Source organism: Oryx dammah, unplaced genomic scaffold (assembly GCF_014754425.2).
Source record: "Oryx dammah isolate SB20612 unplaced genomic scaffold, SCBI_Odam_1.1 HiC_scaffold_18, whole genome shotgun sequence".
In the NCBI taxonomy this organism is placed as follows: Eukaryota; Metazoa; Chordata; class Mammalia; order Artiodactyla; family Bovidae; genus Oryx; species Oryx dammah.
This window is the reverse complement of record NW_024070202.1, coordinates 23797765-23811797: the sequence shown is the minus strand read 5'-3', so window position 1 is coordinate 23811797 and position 14033 is coordinate 23797765. Positions and strand designations below refer to the sequence as shown.

General features: G+C 39.1%; 1 protein-coding gene across 2 annotated transcripts in view; it reads left to right on the top strand.

Moving 5' to 3' along the window:
• Positions 1-1887: 1887 nt before the first annotated feature.
• DGKB (diacylglycerol kinase beta) overlaps positions 1888-14033 on the top strand; it is an 856074-nt gene continuing 843928 nt past the window's right edge. Inside the window, exon 1 of one of the 2 annotated variants that reach the window (XM_040260597.1) lies at positions 1888-2119. The gene's annotated coding sequence lies outside the window, so the exon portion shown is untranslated. Of the gene's footprint in view, positions 2120-2254; positions 2655-14033 lie in introns of those variants that run through there. The other variant, XM_040260596.1, reaches the window with a different exon arrangement.

Here is a 14033-nt window from a genome sequence, read left to right as displayed (position 1 = left end):
TGTTGGTTTTTGTCATTCATCAACATGAATCAGTCACCAATATGCATATATCCCCTGCCTCTTGTACCTCCTCCCCACCTCTCACCCCATTGCACCCCTTAGGTTGTCACAGGGTCCTGATTTGAGTTCCCTGCGTCATATAGCAAATTCCCATTGGCTATCTATTTTACATATGGTAGTGTATATGTTTTCATGCTATTTACTTTTCAGATTTTTAATATCAGTTGCATGTTGTATGATAATTATTTAATGAAAGTGAAAGTGAAGTTGCTCAGTTGCGTCCGACTCTTTGCCACCCCATGGACTGTAGCCTACCAGGCTCTTCTGTCCATGGGATTTTCCAGGCGAGAATATTGGAGTGGGTTGCCATTGCCTTCTCCAGGGGATCTTCCCAACCCAGGGATCGAACCCTGGGTCTCCCACACTGTGGGCAGAGGCTTTACCATCTGAGCCACCAGGGGAGAAATTGAGGCAAAAATATGTGGCTGTTTGGCATCAGTTTTCATTAGAATTTGACATTTGAAAAGTTGTAGATACTCTGAATTTACTGTATTGCATGATTTTTAAAAGAAAACTTTTTTTTCTGTTACAATTGTAGTTGGGATGGTTTAGTAAAATTGATATTTATTGGATAATTGAGAAATGCTTTGAACATTAACTGGCCTTTGTTTTGCTAAAGGCAGTGATTTTTCTAATGTAAACAGATCAGGAAAAGATGTACTATCTAATCCTTTTGGGTTTCTTCCCTCCTTCTGGGTTCCCTGTTGTATTTCCAGGGGCTTTTTCTTTTTTTTGCATTAACATCTGTTCAATTTAATCCTGACTCTACAATCTCTAACAACTAGGAAAATGTATGGCAAATATGAAGATTGCTCAGAGCAAGGCAGAGATAATTAAAGGTGTTCATTACTAATAAAATAAAAAATAATTAAGTTTATTTTTAGTTCAGAAAATTGAATGCTGAAAGAGGATTAAAAGTAATATTCAATTAAGGTGAGTGCGTGCACGCTTGTGCATGTGTGTGTTCATAGTCTCCTATCCTATTACGGAACAAGAACATGAAGACAGACTATAGCAGATAAATTTAGTCATTAAGAAGTATTCTAGTCTTGGGGGGTTTGGAGACCCTCTTTAATTTATAAATTCTGCTGCATATCACCTTATGTGAGAATGATCTGGAGATATAACAGGGCAGGGAACGAGCAGCCAATAAGGAGAAAGGGAACATTCATAGACAGCGGTAACCAGTAGGTTTCACCAGAATTTGTAGCCAACAGTGTTATTAACACATTGAAATCACAGTAGATGTATCACAGGGGAGCTGAGAGACACCCAAGGGCATGTATATTAACATTTCTGCATTTAAGCTATTAAACACACTCCTTAATAGCTGTCTGTCTTTGCACACATTTTGTAAAACAGGCATTTTTTTTACTGACATATTTTTATTACCCCCCCAATTCATTATTATATACACATAGCTCAAAACTTTCATTTTTACCTGTGCCCTAATTGGTTAGAAATATGTACAACTCTTTTAATATTCGTCTACTCTCTCCCATCCTTTCCTTCTTCATCCTCATCCATCCCCTAATCACCTGTTCCCAGGCTACCAAGTCCGAATATAGAGTGTCCAGCTGCTACAGTTTCTAGAAATGGGTTAGGCAGGTCATTGACGAACAATGACCCATCAAGGACTTTAGTTGGCTGAAGGGCGAGACAGACAGGTATCAGGTTTCCTATTGAAGGGGAATTGTATTCTGAATGGTAGTAATTGCCGTGAATCAAGCTCAGTGCTTCAATGACAGCCACTCATACCTGTCCAGTCTCCTCCCTTGTCTTATAACTGGTCCAGCAGTTAAATAGCTGTAGAGCACCGTTTCCTGTCTCATTTTCCCCGAGTTCCAACAGCAGTAGTAGCAACAGCAGCTGTAGAAGCGGCAGCCAGAGATAGGCAAGGCTGTTGCTTGCAGCCGCTGCGTGGATCGCCTCCTCCTCGCTACACACACACACACACACACACACACACACAGACGCACACACACTTCAATATCAACGCATCTTGCTATAAATCAAGGACTCAAAGACACGAGAGAAGAGCATTAGTCATGGACAACAGGTATTTCATCTCTGACAAATTCCTCCTGATGCTTATTGGTATGGATAATAAAATAATCATTCGTGATACCTAGTGGGAGCCTGGAGGCGGCCGCGGTAGAGGAGGGGGGAGGTGGGAGGAGTGAGGGGTAGGGAGGGGGGCTGCCAAGATGACTTTGAGGCTCCGGAAACCTCCAGCTTTCAGCCTCCGCGGTTTTTGAGTTGCAAATTGTCAGGAACCCGGAGGCTGCCGGCAGCCCGTGTTGTTGACTGGAAGTGGATTTCCATCTCTCAGACACTAGTTAGACTGGGCTGGGTGTTCTGGAAGGGGGGTGGAAGTCGAGAGGAGGAGATGCTGTGAGCAGAGTTCTTGAAGCTCCACTCCTCTGGGGAAGCCGAGCTGAGAGGGAGCCTTCTGACTGAGCGGAGCGTGTGAATTGGAAGGGATCCTGTTAGCTGGCGAGTCCCGGTTCCTCTCTGGAAAAGCAGTCGCTCTGGCTTCAGAGCTGTGCCCAGCCTTCGCCTGCATCACACTGCAGTAAGTTCAGCTCGACACGGTTGGTAATTTGAGTGGCTTCTGGGTATGTGGTGCAGGGGGAAGGGAAGCTGACCAGAAATGGCGAGGAAAGTTAGAAAAGCAGAGCTTTGGATTCTCCAGGAGATATTGAATCTGTTTGTCTCTTTGACTTCTGTCCTAGTTATGCTGTAATCGAGTTACTCTCAGTTAGGTACCTACGGACACTGCTTGTCGGGTAGGTCTGCAGGAAGCACCCTGTTTATGGTGATTTTCGGCAACAACACTGGTAAATGCGTTTTCTAGATTTACTTACAAGAGTGGGCTTCTGAAAGTTACTAATGCATAACAGCTTGCATTTTCAACAGAAAATTTGTGAGGAGGCTGGCTTAGATTTTCAAATGCCCAGTTAATTAAGTTTCATTCCAGACTTACTGCTAACCTGTAAAGAAGCCATCAAACAAAACAAGAGTCTTTGATTTACTTAAGACGTGAAATAGGTCTTTAAATAATTGCTAGGCAACAACCTGAGGCGACACTGATGATATGAGAAACATTCAAGTACTCTTTAGTGGGTACAGGATTCCCCCACTTTCTTACTCCTGCAATAATCTCTTCCACTTGCTAAACAGTGCCTTCTTTGAAATTTCTAAGTGTTGGTTTATTACATACATGGATTTATACTTAGATCCAAGCAGCATTGTGTTCACTGGAAAAAAAAATGAGGCTTAAAGAACTTTTTTAAAAAAATGACTTCTACTGGTTGCTCAAGTTGCAGATAACCAACTTTTAAAAGGAGGTAGAAACAGGTCAGCCCATTGTAAAGCAAATGACCAAATGAATGTGAATACAAGCAGAACATGAAAGGTCTTTTTCAAAAAGGAAACCAGGAATAATTTAAGAACACTGGGGTATTTCTAACCAGGTCCTCTCTTACACTGAGTAGGTTTTCATAATAGAGAAAAAAAGAGGACTCTCAAGCAGAAGGAATATGTCACAAAAATACTAGATTTAGCTACAGGATAGTTGAAAATAATACTATGTTACTATAGTTTTCTCCAAGAAATATTAATGGAAAAGCAGGGGTTATCCAAAACAGAATCCAGAATTTTGAGCTGAACACTTTCATGTACTGCCATAAATTCTATAGGTGGAAAGGGGTGTCAAAGCCTTATGAGGCAACTATTGTGAAATATAAAGTAATCTAAATTCTCTATTATTAGAAAAGAGGAAACAAAAGATCAGTCTTTTCCAATTATTTTAGTTTAATAATCTCCAAATATTATAGTTTTCAGTTTTATCAATATTTGTCTAACCACCTATTTGTGTTTTATTATAAACATATTCTGAATATAATTTAATTACTTTGCCTATGCATCTTAGGGATCTCCAGGTATATTTGTGTTCTTATCACAATACCCAGCTTGTTGGAGGTAATCCATTCCACACATGCATAATTTCTCAGTGCAAAAAAACTTATATCACAAACTCAAATATAATCCAGGGGATATATTTGTTATGATAGTGCATGCATGATGATGGTTAAAGTTTTTAGCAAAAAAGAAAAAAACAAATCTATACAAAGACTAAAAGAATATGTTTGTGGTGAGTTTATAAGTAGTTTCCAGATAACTCTAGAATAAATCATTACCCGAACCTCAATAATTTAGCTAAAGAGAATAAAAAATCAGCCTGAGAACCTGGTTGAAACAGATAAAAATTTAGATTGAATAGGAGTCCTTCAGGATTTCTTGAAAGAAAAAAACTTAGGCAGGTGGTATTGAGTTTGGGGAATACCTTTGCTTGGTATTTTGGTTGTCCTATTGGTAAACAAACCTCGTGTTATATCCGAGGAGAAGGTTTTCAAAGCCATTTTTGGAATAAAATAATTCTTTTGACGTTTAAACCATTGATAAGTTTTGCTGGAACAGAGTCTGAACTAGACAAGTATCCTGTGACTCATGCTTTTCATTGCACACGTGAAAGAAGGAAGAGCTGTGGCCAGACAAGCCGGACGAAGATCATCTGGTCCCTGAATCTAACTCTGCCTACCAATCATGACTGTGACGTTGATATCCAGGCTTGAAATGATATTTTAAGAATATCCTTTCCTGGGTGCTTCTCTTCCTGGCTGGCCTCAGGAATAGAACTGTACTTATGTATGCTTGGTACTCTAGCATTATTCTCTTTACAAGAGTAACGCCTTTAGCTTAGAAGCACCTGCCTGGAGGGAGTTCTAGACAAGATATTGGAGAAGCCTCTTCCTAGTGTTCCTCTTGCATCCATGGCATTTTCTTTCTCTTGCAAAACACCAACACAAAATATGACCTCCGGTAAGAATCCCACCCACCTGTTCATCCTTAAGGTATTGACTGTGAAGTAGGTTCAACTCCTGATAGCTCCTTAAATTATTTGCATGCGTGGTTTTCTCACCGTGTAACCCATTAGAAGCTCCTGGTTATAGTGAGTGCAGTAATGGCAGGACTTAGGTTAAGCACTTTGTTTGCTTTGTAATTGTAGTCAATTTACAGTATGAGTTTCAAGTGTATAACATAGCGGTTCAGTATTGTTATGATGTGCGTTCCATTGAAAAATTATACAATGTTGGCTGTATAACCCGAGCTGTATATTACATCTTTGTATTTTATTTATTTCAAACCAAGTAGTTTGTACCTTCCCCTGTCATGCCCTTCCCAAGGTTAAGCACTGTGAATATGTTTTCTCACTTATGGGATAAGAGCTACAGGAGAGAGATGGCATTCTCTCCCATTTATAAGAAATTCAGCCCCAGAGGGAATAAGCAAATTACCAAAGGAACATATTTAGTAAATGGTGGGTTTGGATTAGCCCTCAAGTGTGACTAGCTCCAACCCTTCATCACTTTGTCACTTTTGTTTTATTACAGCAGTACTCTACCATGGATCAAGTGGAATGAGCTTATTGTTTTGTGGATGGTGTGGGCTCAGAGTGCTTGGAAAATTATATCAGTCAAGAGAGAACTCTCAGCTTTACTGATACCCAAGATCGAATCTGCTTAAATTGGAACCTAAATTGACCCCCAAACCAAATGTGGCATACTTTACAATTCCAATTTCAGAGTTCTGCTCTGGCTTCATGAATCATGAAAATGAAGCCGAGGGCATCTTTCCTGGGAAGAAAGATGATGGAGATAATGTGGGGGTAAAATAAGGGGATCACATGGTTGGAGGCGGGGCTGAGACCTTGTCTAGATTCTGTGCTCTGGGGAACTCTTAAAAACAACCTCTTCAGGCTGTGTGTGGGGTGGAGATGTTTAAAGACACAGATAAAGCAGAGAATCAAAATATCTCCTTAAATAAGCCTGATTATAAAAATTAGATTAGCCTTGTGCTCAGATAATCTCCTTTGCGTGTGTGTGCGTGTGTGTGTTTAAGAGAAAAAATGATGATTCAAAGAAAAGTAGGGAGAAAGACCAGATGATGACTGAAGAGGTAAAACAGTGCTTGGAAATATCACTGGCTGTTGCATAATCACCATCTGAAAATTTGCCAGGAAATGAAAGGCCATCTTTAACTGGTGAGGATAAAAGCAAAATGGTTCATTTAGGTAAAATTTGAAGTGTTAAGAATAACATGATTACTGTCATTTGTCATCTCATCACAGAAGACAAATACTAACAAGGAATAAAATGAAAATGTTATGGGCATAATGCCAAACAATATTTTAAGATTGGTCTTTCTCAGCATGCTAAATTTAAACAGCTGAAATTCTTTTTTTTCAAGTATTATCTGAGTCAACAATTGGAAATGAAGAATTTGCCTTGTAACAGGGAGTCTGTATTGCATCTTAAGTTTGAAACACAATGTCCTTGACTCAGTTATTTCTTATTGGCAATATGCCAGTCACTACAGATTAAGGAGCACAAAATCTGTCATCTTCAAAATCAATGCATAAATGTACATGCTCCATAAGGAAAGGTGATGCTACTGAGCTGTTGTCATAGATCTGTATGGCGATGGGGCTTTGCAAATACATTCATGATGTCAGCCCTGATTCTTTCTCTTTTCTTTGTCATTTGTGATACTGACAGTGGAGGTTAGGAATAGAGTTAGTTTCAAGGGTTGATTTTTGAATGTGGTGCCTTGGCTTTCTTGCCCTCATATTTTAAAAATAGTGACAGTAACTTTTATTGTGTGCTTCCTATATGCTAGTTGCTTGTTTAAGCATTTTGAGCATGTAATCTTGAAAATACTCATATGGGATAATCCTATTATCATCATCATTTCCATTTTATAAAGGGAACACTGATGCACAAGAGGGTTAAATGACTTATTTACCATCCACAGTTAGAGATTAGGATCCAGCTGGGATGGGAACCCAATAGTCTGGCTCTGGAGCCCATGCTTTTAACCAAGAGCTCCAAGTCTACTCTTATCACTGGTTTGTTATGACCCTGCATGTTACAAGCTATTTGGGACTTCCCTGGTGGCTCAGAGGGTAAAGCGTCTGTCTACAATGCGGGAGACCTGGGTTCGATCCCTGGGTCGGGAAGATCCCCTGCAGAAGGAAATGGCAATCCAATCCAGTACTATTTCCTGGAAAATCCCATGGACAGAGGAGCCTGGTAGGCTACAGTCCATGGGGTCTCAAAGAGTTGGACATGACTGAGCAACTTCACTTTCATTTATGGCTATTTTGGGGCTTCCCTGGTTGCTCAGATGGGAAGGAATCTGTGTGCAGTGTAGGAGACCCAGGTTTGATCCCTGGGTCAGGAAGATTCCCCTGGAGAAGGCTATCTCTGTCTATAACTTCTTTCTGGATACAGTCAGTCTGTTAGGTTTTACCTGCTGATGCATCTGTATCTCTTAAGCTTCTGCTCTAGTATCATGACCTTCTTGAATTCTGTTTGTATTCTACCACTGGCCCCACTGTCCTTCTCAATGGTTCCACTGAAATGTGTGCTTGACTTTAAAATTGAATATGCCACAGAAGGTTGAAATAATCTTATCTAAGGAAAACAAGCCTTTTTTATCTCTGGGACTTCAGTGCTGCAGATAGTGTCTAATACATTATTGGAGTTCAATAATAACTTCAGTAATAAGTTACACTTTTGGTACACTGGATTCAAAGCTCTAATTCAATTCTATGAAAAAAAATAGTCCCTTGTTGTTCAGTCGCTAAGTCGTGTCTGCCTCTTTGCGACCCTATGAGCTATAGCCTGCCAGGCTCCTCTGTATTCTCCACGCAGGAATACTGGAGTGGGTTGCCATTTCCTTCTCCAGGGGATCTTATTGGCAGGCAGATTCTTTATCAGTGAGCCACAAGGGAGGCCCTTCACAGGCTTTACCTCTGCAAAAAAAGGCTAGAGAATAGTGTTTCAGTTGTAAGTTGCAAGGTCTGAGCCACATAGTATATTTTAATACATTGAATTCATAATTATTATAAAATTACTCACAAGATATTTCTCACCCTGTCTGGAACTGCATATCTAGAACATAGGAGCTAATGTTTTATGATATGATAGATGTCATACTTATTTCCAAATCATAATATTGAAATTTTTAATGATAGCTAGTTTATGGTACTAATGTATTTTTAAGGGGGAAAACAAATATTGGAATAAATTATCCATTAAAAATGTTTTGCTCTGTGGGACAATAAAGTTGCACAATGGTGCTTTTTATAAATTGTTGAACTCTTTTTTGAGGAAAAGTCTTGAGGCTTTAATTCAGTCATTGCTCAAAAATATTGAGTCATGTCTGTGACCAGACGATAGAAACTTGAGTACGACTAGAGAAAAATGAAGAAATGGATGAAAGTGAGAGTGAAAGTTGCTCTGTTGTGTCCGACTCTTTGTGACCCCATGGACTATACAGTCCATGGAATTCTCCAGGTGAGAATACTGGAGTGGGTAGGCAAGAATACTAGAGTGGGTAGCCTTTCCCTGCTCCAGAGAATGTTCCCAACCCACGGATAGAACCCAGTTCTCCTGCACTGTGGGCGGATTCTTTACCAGCTGAGCCACAACGGAAGCCTGGATAATGGTGGGAAAATTAATCCCCATTTCTCCTCCTCCAAAAGAAGCATTTTCTGTTTATGGGATAATTCGGGTTTTACTTGTTAAATGATTTTTAAAATTTCTTTCAGTAAGTATGTAAATATTATACCAATGTGAACTAGATGGACATCACATAAGGCTTTCCAAAACACAATATTTTTATTAAAAATATCATCTTAGGTCAAATGATTCTATTTCAGTCTCTTTCTAATCCACATGAATTAGTTATGAAATATTAAATTCTAACCAGGAAAAGGACAGACGGAATGAGAAGTGCGGTAGCTATTTAAAATCTCTTTGAAATTCTGTCAACAGACTAATCTCTGGATAAGCTTCCCCCACTAAGGTGGCTAGGCCTTCTTTTGTAATATAATTACAATTAAGTTGAAAGAATCTTAGCTCATATCATAGTTTGATGATTCATCTTGGAGATGTGGAGAAGTTGACTCCATGTATAATTTCTGAACATGCAACAATGCTCATTTGAATTTCATTATTCCCTTCTTATACACTATGATATAGGGGTTAAAACTTACATTTTATATTCAAATTGCCTAGCTGCAAATCTTTACTACTTGGATGACCTTGAGCAAGTTAGTTAAATTCTATGCTTTAGATTTCTCTTTGAAAAGCAGGGATAAATGAAAATGATGCTCACTTCATAGAATTAAATGATTTAATCATGTAAGGGTCTGAGAACAGAAGGCACATAATAAATATTTAAAAATATTAGTTATTTATTATTCCTATTAATTTTGGGGATGTTGTATTAGGTAAAGAATGAAATATCAATAACAGAGAAAATATTTGAAATAAAATCTAAATCTAAAAGTTTTCATCTTAGTTTTATATTATTAAAAATATGACTCATAAAATCTATTAAATGTTATAATCAACATTCTCTATAGAGTCTTATTATTTTTCCCAAAAGGGTTTTATTGAATTATAAAAAATGGTAACAGTTAACCCAGATCATTTAAATAACACATGTAAACAACCACCCATAGAGTGGCTGGCAAAATTTTAATTCACCTCCTCTTAACTAGAATCATAATAAGAGGTCTTTCATTTTCATTCTTCTTCTTAAAAATATAGTCACAGCTATCCCACTCCAGTATCATGCCTGGAGAATTCCACGGGCAGAGAGGCCTGATAGGCTATAAGTCCATGGGGTTGCAGAGTCGGACACAACTGAGCGACTAATACACATACATCATTCATTTAAGGTACAGAATGATATTCTGTTTTCGTTTTATTGACTACTCTGCTGTTTATACCCAAGCCTGCTGGGAAATGTGACCTCTTCTGTGAGGAGACTGATTACTCCCTAGATCAGCTCCTTTTGAATTAGATGAACTGGAAAGAGGAAGAAACAGAGGTGCTATGCGAAAGCATAGGATCCTTGACCTGAAAACAGGCTTCAAGCACAAAAGATGAGTTTGTAGTTTGTTCAGCAAGTTGTTTTGCTGAGACAGAGAATGTAAGGAAAAGTTCTTCCTGGGCTTTTGACCAAGGAATCCCTTTGCGCTTCCTTAATCAAAAGACATAAGAGCTGCGGAATTCTCACTTGCCTGCTCTTTGTAGTATATGTTGTAGAGATTGTCAGCAACACTCAGCTATTTCTGGGAAATGTAAGGTTCAGTAGACATAATTATTAAAACCATCTCCTTAAGAAACACAACTCGTAATACCATAACACTGGATTCTGTTTCATCTCTCAGTCATGGATGGGCTACTGTCTTTGTGAGGCACTGGGCCAGACTCAGGGAAGGCAGTGGAAAACAATAGACAAGTTCCTACAGTACTGGACTCATTTCATTGAGAGAGAAACAGGAAGCAGATAGATTAAACAAAGACACCAGGCATGATTTCTTGTTGTGGTTGTTATTGTTGTAATACATGCTATGAAAAAACCAAAATGCTAAATAGAGAACAAAGATCCCATTTACTGGAGGACAAACTGGTTTCAAGACCCGTAAGAACTACTCCTCCCCCACACTCCCCTCTTTTTTTTTTCCTTTTTCATTATAGAACAAATTTCTGGTGTTCACAGTGAATAGAAGGGGATTATACACCTGAGATAATCCTTTAAACCAAGACAGATGAACTCATGGTGAATCAGAATTTCAGAATTATTGAGCAAAACATTTTCATTCAGGCAAAAACATGACTCCCACATTGCCTTTCCCTTTACCTTTATATTACAGGATTATTCAGCTCGTGGCAGCTTTTAAAGATGAGAAAAATGCAAGTACTTAATGTTGCTTAGTAACTTCTCTTGCCTGTCATTTTGGGCTGCACATAAACAACTCGTAACTTCCCCACACTTGTCCCAAATTACTAGAATCGGGAAAGAGCACACAAGCTGATGAGTCACTTTGCGATGCTGTTGTTCCTAATAAGAGTGCTGATTACCAGGATGGGTGCTTTATTGTTATATAATGTTATTTGCCACGCCATATGTCAGAACTTTCTGTTTGGCAAGTAGAGGTTCCTTCCCTATAACACATGGAAGAAAGCAAAGCATAAAAGCCTTTCATGGGAGGGCTGTTGTTTTGTTTTGGGTCCTTGGTTTTAAATGTGCTCTATCCAAAGTGTACTAGACAGCATTTTATGGGAGTAAAGTGGTAAGGTTTTTGAGCTTCAAATGGGGATTCTGTTTTGGAGCTACTAATGCTCCTGTCATTCAAACTACCTGCAGAACTGCGTGGTGGCACAGCTGGTGTGGAGGTAACTATATTATCTTTGTGTGCTAAGTCACTTCAGGCATGTCCGACTCTCTGCAACCCTATGGACTGTAGCCTGCCAGGCTCCTGTGTCCATGAGATTCTCCAGGCAAGAAAACTGGAGTGGGTTGCCATGCCCTCCTCCAGGGGATTTTCCCGACCCAGGAATTGAACCTGTATCTCTTATATCTCCTCCATTGGCAGCTGGGTTCCTTACCACTTAGCGCCACCTGGGAAGCCCATATTATCTTTACAAGCACACTTTCAAAAAAACCCCAAAAGGATGGTTTCAATGTGGCTGTAATAACTTTCCTATTCTATTGGTTGAATTCTTGAAATTAATAACTTGCAAAAAAGGAAACACTAAGAATCTGTTAGACTTGATGTATATGTCAGTAGAATGGTAGTACTTTGTTGATCAAAATTTCTTTTCTGCTAAGAAGTGTCAGAGCCCTTTTGAAGGAGTTATACGTTGATGAGTATCATGGGTGAAGAGGATGTGCCATACCCTCTGGGTCTTTGACATCTGTTTTGCTGATCCTAATAAGTTAAAATCCTAACTATCTTAAGAAATAAGGAAAAGTTGTTTGAGAAAGACCAATGTGTTTTAAGAGAAGAAAAGGGAAAGGAAGCCTTCCTTATCTAAACGTTGTTTAGTTGCTCTGTTGTGCCTGACTCTTTGCAATCTCATGGACAGTAGCCCACCAGGCTTCTTTGTCCATGGGATTTTCCAGGCAAAAATACTGGAGTGCGTTGCCATTCCTTCTCCTGGGGATCTTCCTGACCCAGGGATCGGACCTGCATCTCCTGCATCGGCAGGCAGATTCTTAACCAGTGTGCCACCTGGGAAACCCATCTACACATTAAGCAAAGTTCAATAGTTTTCCATATTAAGGATGTCTTACAATTCTTCAGATGCAAGTGTGTGTTAGATTCTCTGGGAGTGAGATATAGTACAAACTTCTCTGACCTTATTTAATCACAGAATCCCTCTTTATGGAAGTATCTATTAATATATATTTGAAAACCCCAGAACACAGTGTGTTGTTCTCATTTCCAAGCATCAACCATACATCAGATTAGTAAGTTCTGGGAAGAAAATTATAAATAGAATCTGGCCCTAACATTAAGTAGCTTCTAAATTGGGTGTTGCGGGAAGACACGTAGATGTAGAAAATATAATTTCATGGTTTACGTGCAGCAATAAAAGTAGATACAGAGGATTACCTGATTGCTATAGGAGATGAAGAAATAAGACACTAAGAAATTAATGACAGATCATTTAGAGTTTGAGTTGGGTCTTGAGGGAAATTTGAAATTTATCAAAAAAAAAAGGACAATAAAAGTGTCCACAAGGATATATTCACAAGAGATCATTATTCTTTTACCCTCAAGTGGAAACCAGTATTCCTTTCATTCATCCAGCACAACTCTTGAGTGAACAGTTGGCTACATGAATAAAGAGATGAGAGCAGCAGAGAAGGGAAAGAGATATATAAATTGTGTGGTACAGATGGTAATTCATTCCTTTGAAATAGATAACAATTCATGAGAAAATAATGTAGAATGAGAAAGCATTAATTTAGGGAGCACATCTTGATGAATTCTAATATTTTTGAATGTACTGGAGTAGATGGGATTGTGAGGAGGAAAAGGAATCGTCACAGAGGAGGAAAACAGTGAGAGATTTGTGGTATTCCAAAGACCAGAGAAAAACCTCCCACAAGAAAGACGAAGTATTCATAGCTGCCAGATGTTGCTGAGAGGTTATGATGAGGAGTGAAAAAAAAAAAAATCCTTGGATTTGAACAGCGGGGGCTCAATGCTGATCTTCCTTAGCTAATGGTGTGATTGGGGTGAAGCCGACAGAAAAAAATGTGTTAAGGATTGAGTAGGAGCTCAGGAAACGGAGATAGAGTGACTCATGCAACATGTCTGTCTACAAAGCTTTTGAGAAAAGATAGGCTGGTTCTGAAGACTCATAGACATTTGAGGAAGCTTTTTCTTTTCTAATGTGGGAGATTCTTGAGCATGTTTACATAACTATGAGATGTTGAAATAGTTAAAATGTAGAAGCTAAAGGGATGTTTGATGGATACCACAGAATGTGGAATTGAATTGGTGATTTGGACCACGAGTAACATTCTCTATAAAGAAAGAGGAGAAGAGCAATCTGAGTAGGTGTGCATGTTTTGTGGTGCTAAATTGAGAGTATTTCTGGAATTTAAATTTATTTTGTAGAATTTGTACAAAGTGGAGAAAATGTAAAGTTTTTTGACAGTGCTGGAGACTTTATGATAAGAGAAATCTAGAATCTGGATTATATTGGGGGGCATTTAAGTAATCAATTTACAATGATAGTAGTAAATTACTGTTTATCACTCAATGTGTGACTCCTTTCAGCAGTTCAGGGTATGGCATAAAAACAGTTCATCTGAGATACATTGTTTCATTTTGCTTTGCTTTTTATATTATCATCCCCTACTGCCTTTGGTGGAGAAGGAAATGGCAACCCACTCCAGTGTTCTTGCCTGGAGAATCCCAGTTACAGCGGAGCCTGGTGGGCTGCCGTCTATGGGGTCGCACAGGGTCGGACACGACTGAAGCGACTTAGCAGCAGCAGCAGCAGCAGCAGCAGCAGCAGCAGCAGCAGCAGCAG